This window comes from Lethenteron reissneri, unplaced genomic scaffold (assembly GCF_015708825.2).
Source record: "Lethenteron reissneri isolate LAM-NWPU_2019-01 unplaced genomic scaffold, ASM1570882v1 scaffold_1348, whole genome shotgun sequence".
Taxonomy (NCBI): Eukaryota; Metazoa; Chordata; class Hyperoartia; order Petromyzontiformes; family Petromyzontidae; genus Lethenteron; species Lethenteron reissneri.
Genome location: NW_026891056.1, coordinates 154,846 through 162,496, shown reverse-complemented (window position 1 = coordinate 162,496; position 7,651 = coordinate 154,846). Strand labels below are relative to the sequence as shown.

Sequence of the window (7,651 nt, the reverse complement as noted above, 5' to 3'; positions counted from 1 at the left end):
AGGGGGACCAGGACCTGGCCTGGCGAGCCGAGGTCGTCCCCCTACTCGACGCGTTACATGTACCATGGGCGGATCTACCTAAGGGAGAGGCTGATCGGCTGCGCGAGTTACTGCGGGAGTATGCCGACGTATTCAGTGAACACGACTCGGACGTGGGTCGGACCGACCTTGTTAAGCACCAAATTGACACCGGTGCAGCCCGACCCATCAAACTCCCTGCGTACCGAGTGGGCGCACCCGAACGCGCCCAAATCAAAGAGGCAGTTGGGGACATGCTTCGCGATAACATAATTCAGCCCTCGGCGAGCCCCTGGTCAGCCCCAGTGGTACTAGTAATGAAAAAGGATGGGTCAACCCGGTTCTGCGTCGATTACCGTAAACTGAACGCAGTCACGCTCGGCGATGCCTTCCCCATACCCCGCACCGACGACACCTTCGACAGTCTCGCCGGAGCGCGATATTTTTCCACCCTCGATCTCGCGTCCGGGTACTGGCAGGTGGAGATGGCGGAGGAGGATCGGCCGAAAACCGCATTCACCACCCCGATGGGGCTATTCGAGTTTCGAGTACTCCCGTTCGGACTTACCAATGCGCCCGCGACGTTCCAGCGGCTGATGGAGTTGGTGATGCGGGGCTTGCAATGGGAACAGTGCCTGATTTACTTGGACGATGTGATAGTGTTCAGTAGATCTTTGTCTGAGCATTGGTCCAGGTTACGGGAGGTATTCCAGCGACTGCGAGCGGCTCATCTCAAGCTCAAGCCACGTAAGTGTTACATCGCACAACGCGAGGTGGGGTACCTCGGGCACCGCGTCAGCGAGGCAGGCGTGCACACCGATCCGGAGAAGGTTCGCGCCGTAGTGGAGTGGCCACGGCCAAGGAATCTGACGGGGATCCGATCATTTTTAGGGCTCGCCACCTATTATCGTCGATTTGTAAAGGGATTCAGCGAGATTGCACGCCCCCTCACCCAACTCACCTCCCCTAAGCACCCATATCAGTGGACGGGGGCCTGCCAGACGGCCTTCACCACTCTCAAAGATCACCTCACCCACGCCCCCACCCTCGCTTTCCCCGATTTTACCACCGATTTTATTTTGGACACCGACGCCTGCAGCAGCGGGCTGGGCGCGGTGTTGTCACAGGTACAGGAGGAGACGGAACGAGTCATCGCGTACGCCAGCCGGACCTTGAGTGGGGCCGAGCTGAACTATTGCGTGACCCGCCAAGAGTTGTACGCCGTGATTTTCGCATGTAAGCAGTTCCGGCCGTATTTGTACGGCAGGAAATGTCGCGTACGCACTGACCATTATGCTCTGCAGTTCCTTCTTACATTCAAGGAGCCGCGGGGGCAGATGGCCCGGTGGTTGGCGCAGTTGCAGGAGTACAACCTGCAAATCGAATATCGGGCTGGCCGGACGCATGCAAAAGCGGACGCCTTGTCGAGGCGGCCCACGGTGTACGCCGAGACAAGGGTGGAGGAGGCCTGCCCGTGTTTCACGGGGGGACGCTGCCGGCAGGCAACGGACCCTCGAGAGGCCGCGGCCACTGACCCCCCCCCAGCGAGAGAGAGTGCAGTGTGCGCCACAGAGACCCTCACAGGTGGCACCGAGGATCCCGTCGACCGCCCGGCAAGCGCAGGACCCGCGGCTCGGGACCCGATCGGACGGATCCAGGAGGATGTCGGCTGCGCCTTCCCGGGCCTAAACGACGAGCAGCTGAGACAGACCCAGCAGCGGGATCCCGATCTGGCGGCAGTGGAGGCGGCACTGCGGGAGGAAAAGAGCGCCCTACCAGGACCCTGGAGCGGTTTGTATGCCCGGTTGTGTGTGCAGAATGGAGTGGTACGGGAGTTAACCGAGGCCGGCCAGCCGGGGTGCATCTGTGTTCCTGCCCAGGTGCGACCCCAGCTGCTACGGCTGGTGCATGACCACCCACTCGGGGGCCACGATGGGGAACGACGCACTCGAGAGACCCTGCGTCGCCAGTATCTCTGGCCCAAATTGGCACAAGACGTGGCGGCCTGGGTACAGGGCTGCCGCGCCTGTCAGCAGTGCGGGCCGAAACCGGCACGATACCAGGTACCCCTAAGGCCGTTCTGCGTCAGCCGCACAAATCAGCTGGTCGGGATCGATCTACAGGGGCCATTCCCGCGATCCCATCGAGGCAACCGGTATATCCTAGTCGCAGTAGAGTATTTCACCCGCTACCCCGTGGCAGTGGCCATCCCTGATAAAACGGCCTTGGTGGTGGCCCGGGCATTCGTGGAACATTACGTACTTAAGCACGGGATCCCAGAACGAGTCCTCACCGACCAGGGTAGCGAGTTCGAGGCCGAGCTGTTCCAGGCACTGTGCCGAGAATTCGGAATCCAGAAGGACCGAACCACAGCGTACCACCCCCAAGCGAACGGTATGGTAGAACACATGAATCAGACCCTAGTGGGGAAACTCAAACATATGGCGGCCGCAAATCAACGGGATTGGGACAAACACCTCCCCTACGCCCTTTTCGCCTACGCCACCACAGTACACACGTCGACGGGACAAACCCCGTTTTTAATGATGTTCGGCCGTGAGTCTCGTTTACCCGCAGATCTGCTATTCGGCGTCCCTTCCCCCCAGCCGGAGGAGGGAAGCTGCCCCGTGGAACACCTATTGGAGACCCTGCGAGAAGCCCGAGGCCGAGCATACCCGCAAGGGGAAGCCGCGCATCGGCGGCAGGAACAGGGCACCCGACCCCGCATGGAACCCCCCTTATTCCTGACAGGCGCTAAGGTGTGGCTACACACCCCTCGCGTCGGGGCCGGGCAGGTGGGAAAACTGACGACCTACTGGCGGGGACCCTGGACCGTGGTGCGGCAGATATCCCCCTGGACGGTACTTATTTATGGCGGGGAGAGGGGTCGAGAGACGGTGGTCAACGTCCGCCGCTTAAAACCGTGGAAAGCGGCCCCGGCGAGAGAGAACCCCGTCGCCCGAAGGCCTCGAAATCCCGGAGTACCCGCACCCCTCGTGTTGGGGGGCCTCGCACACTACATGGGCCCCGCCGGGCTCCCGAGACGCCCCGATCCAGTCCGGAGACGGCGCGGACGACGGGCCCTAGACCCTTCCGCTGCTGAGTTTGTGCCCCAGCCCACAGGTGCCGGAGGACGGGGAGAGCCGCTGGAGTGGAGGAGGAGGAGGCCGCAGGAGCTGCAGAGGACGGAACCACCCGCCCCGAGGCCAGCCACCAGGTCCGGACGGATCCCCCGGACCCCGCAACGTTTCCTCGTGGGTGCGGCCCAAGCAAGGTGCTCCAGTCAACCCGGGACGGGGACTGGCACCTCGGGGGGCTATGTGATGCCACCGCCGTGAAGCCGTTCGGCAGGCGCCCCATCCCCGACCTCGCCACCACCAAGCAACGGAGCCAACCCCTTGTCCCCCTCACCTCACCTCACATGAACACACCCGCACGCATTTCCCCCCCCCCATAGAGCTCCGAGGGGAGGTCACCTGGCCGACCGGTTTTTATCCGAGAAACCCTTATCGGGATTAACTCTCACGGTTTCCAGCGATCAGGGAATTGGATGACCTCCCCCGTGCTACATTGCGCCGCGGCGCTGCGACCGGCCTTAATATTGTGTGGTCGCGGCGTGGGGCATTCGGCCACCGCGGTTGAGGCGCATTTTCCCCCCACACACACCCCCACGGGTCGACGAGACAGGCGGAGGAGGGAGGGGACAGCATGAATAGCGGGACCGCAGGGGCTGTTGCGCATAGTCATGGAGGGTTGGGATCATTACGCTTGAGCGCGCAGGCCCCATTGTTAGGAAGGGTAAGGGATTAATTAGGATTTACGCCACGCACGCCGCTCACTGATTAGCATATCAACAGCGCCCGGAACCGCCATGCGCGTGCTCGAGGTGCGCGAGCCCATTGTTCAGCGCAGCATCCTTTTGAGGTAGGGAGGATAAATAGGGGGCGCAAAGGGGAAATCAGTCTCTTCTCTCCAGCGCCAGGCGACAGGACGCTCTCCAGTCCAGCGACCCGAACGTCCGTGAGACGCATCGAGGCACGCTGCGAGTACAGATCCGCCGTGGGCATCCAACAGGGAGTAAGAAGGTGAATTAGAATCATAGCAGATAAATCGGGAATAGGTATAAAGGTATCAGCGTAGGCCAGCCTCGTCGACTCACTGATTTAACATTAAATTACCAGGTATCAGATAATAAATCATTAATAGCGAAGCGTGGTCTCGCGTGATCTTGTCGTGCAGCGTGAGCGTGTGGGTGCGCTGTGTGCACAGTGGTTCGCCACGTGAGTGAGCGCTGCGCGGAGCTGAGCGCGCGGGTGAGCGTGTGTACGCAGTGGTTCTGTAGTGCTGCGGCTCGCCTCGGGGGAGCGCTGCGCAGAGCGGTGCGAGAGTGGGTGTCGCGTGTGTTCACTCCGTGTGTGATACAGGTGCACGATCATAACGCGAGTAGTCAGATTGGAGTTGGAGTGCACGGAGTGGTGTGTGTGTGTGCGTACGTTCGCTCCGTGTGGGTCGCAGGTACACGATTAGGAAAGGGAGGTATCGTGGTAGCGTAAAGGGGGACATAATACTACGCGGTATCCAACCATGCCTACTACGCGGACCCGCGGTGGAGGGGAATCCTCGGGCGACGGCTCCCACACCATGGGTGAGGAACCTAGCAGCGGTTCGCTTAGCAGCGGGGGGGCGATTGATGATGTTAGCCCGGCCGTAAGCATCATCGAGGGAGGGATCTCGGGGGCTAGCGACCCCAACACTTGTGTTGCAGCAGTCGAAACGTCGTGAGAATTTTTATTGTTTTATATTTCTATTATTTTATTATTTCCCTTCTACGTGATGACTTTACCGAACGAACCAAGAAGATGACTCTCTGCAGTCACGAAAGAAGCTTTACATCGAAATCCTCCCAGGTCCGTCGCCATCTCTCGCGGCCCCAGTGCCGCGCTAATCGTCCGTCTCACTCCTCCCAACGCGCGCGGGCCGAGCTCAGACGAGATTGGGCGCATTCAGGGTGATACGGTCGTAGGCCATGCTTGCAGAGACCTGACGCACATTCATATGTAAAGATCAAGATTCTACTCTACTGCGGGAGGTCAACAATCATGAAAACGTTTATTCTGGACTCCTGGTTGAGCCCCGAAAGAGTGGCATTAAACGTGCATAAATATATATTATATATATATATATTTATGCACGACAGACAGACAAAAAATCCCTGATGGGCAGTGTGGAACATATTGTTCCTACCTATATAACGAAAATTCTGTTTAAATAATTACTAAGAACTCGTGATCCCAATTATTGAAACAACTACCAAAAGCATTTTTTAAACATGACTTGGTTCCACCGAGATTTGAACTCAGATCGCAGGATTCAAAGTCCTGAGTGCTAACCATTACACCATGGAACCTTCACACAGAAACCTTGTTACACAGTCAACACGAGAGTGGGTTCAATCAATTGAGGGTGGGGCTGGGTGGGGAGGGGCTGGGTGGGAGGGGCTGGGTGGGAGGGAAGGGGCTTGTGCCCGCCCTCACAGTGGGGCACATGTGCTGGGGCTCAATGTGCAGGATGAGTGTGTTTGCTGCCCCTCCAGTCACTTGCGACTCAGCAGCTCGCTGAGCATCTGGCTGTGACGCTGCTGAATGTGGAGCAGCTCTGCAAGAGAGGCGAACAGCTTCTTCTTGACACGACCGCCGCCATCAGCACCACCGGCAGTGTCAGCGTGGGCTGCGTGACGTCGTTTGGACGCTTGCCGAGGAGCAGCAGCAGCAGTAGCAGCAGCAGTAGCTTGCTCCGCTCGCTCCAGGTCATGTCCCAGCGGCTGCACCTGCAGCTGGTCCCACTGCAGCTTCTCCTGATCCAGCTTCTCCTGCTGCAGCTGCAGCTTCTCCTGCTGCAGCTGCAGCTTCTCCTGCTGCAGCTGCAGCTTCTCCTGCTGCAGCTGCAGCTTCTCCCACTGCAGCTGCAGCTTGTCCTGATCCAGGTCCAGCTTCTCCTGCTGCAGCTGCAGCTTGTCCTGATCCAGGTCCAGCTTCTCCTGCTGCAGCTTCTCCTGCTGCAGCTGCAGCTTCTCCTGCTGCAGCTGCAGCTTGTCCTGATCCAGGTCCAGCTTCTCCTGCTGCAGCTGCAGCTTCTCCTGCTGCAGCTGCAGCTTCTCCTGCTGCAGCTGTAGCTGGTCCCACTGCAGCTGCAGCTTCTCCTGCTGCAGAAGAGAACAAAGGAGCTCTAGGTAATACACTCCCATATTCATCATCATCCATCACCCATCATCATCATCATTCAGTAACAAGCGCCATCAGCAGCAGCAGCACCATCGCTGTCCTTGAAACTGATTGGTCCACACCAGAGACAGCTTTCTTTAGAGCCCAGGGCAATGCATACATGATCAGAGTATAGTTGTTTTTTTTGTTTGCATTTGACTGCAAGTTTTTGTGGTTAATGTCAACGTGATTCCTTGCAAAAGGTGTCAGTTTTGTTTGCCAGAAAAAGGGGAAAACGCCCATGAGTGTATGTGGTTACTGGTGTAGTGGTGTTAACTACTCGCTGTTCGCAAACTGTGAGAGCAGATCAATCAATCGGTCAGGGTCAAATGGGGTGAGGTAGGATCCAAACGCCAGATTGGGAAGGACCAATCGGAGGGTCCCGCAAGGTGGCCGGGGATTGGACAACCCGGCCACGAACAGGTATAAAAGCCGGAGCGCTGAGAGCTCTTGGCCAGTTCTGCTACACGAAGACCCAAGTCGGCCAAAGACGTCTAGGAGCCTGGACCAAGCCCTCCAGCCCTTATCAGGGCTAGGGTTCAGAGTAACCAGTGGTCGGGGAGAGATCCCCTAGGTCCAGCCAGAGGACGCTGGGAGAGCAGGGAGATTAGACAGCCTGCAAGGTCCGGAGGCTTGTACCTTCTGCGGGTAACGGGTGAGGGGACCATATACCCCTTAGTGTGATAGGGACTGTGTGTTAAGATAATAAATGGTGTGTGCCATAAAGAAGTTTAGAAGTCTGTCCTTACAATTCTAGATTTGAAGCTTTCGTGACTGCAATGATTCATATTCTTAGGTTTTTTCGGTAAAGTCACCAGGTAGGTAAAAACATTAAAAAGTAAAATAAAATAAAAAACGTCGTGATTTTTATTTTATTTTACTTTTTAATGTTTTTACCTACGTGACTTTACCGAAAAAACCTAAGAATCTGTCCTTACAACACTACACTGGCAAAGGAGGTCCCGTGATGTAATCAGGATGCCCCACCCCTCATCCCTCCTCACCACACCGAAGACAGCAGCAGCTGCTGCTGCTTCTGCTGGAGGAGGAGGTGTAGGTCGTCAAAATGTCATCGAAATCCCGGAGTCGGACAAACCGCACGGGGTGGTTGGACATCGCAATTGGCGGTTTTTAGAAACAAACAAAATTTCAACGGGAAAAGTTCGAAGCTTTGCTAGATCCATCTTCTTGGTTCTTTCGGTAAAGTCACGTAGAAGGGAAGTAATAAAATAATAAAAATAAAACATCATTATTTTATTATGTTTTATTTTTATTATTCTATTACTTCCCTTCTACGTGACTTTACCGAAAGAACCAAGAAGATGAATCCCTGCAGTCACGAAAGCTTTAAATCGAAACTTTGCTAGATCCTC

The 7,651-nt window shown here is 56.7% G+C and overlaps 1 non-coding gene across 1 annotated transcript; it reads right to left on the bottom strand.

Moving 5' to 3' along the window:
• Nucleotides 1-5,353: 5,353 nt before the first annotated feature.
• TRNAQ-UUG (transfer RNA glutamine (anticodon UUG)) lies at nucleotides 5,354-5,425 on the bottom strand. The gene has a single exon. It is a non-coding gene; the product is annotated as a tRNA-Gln (tRNA).
• Between the last annotated feature and the right edge of the window lie 2,226 nt (nucleotides 5,426-7,651).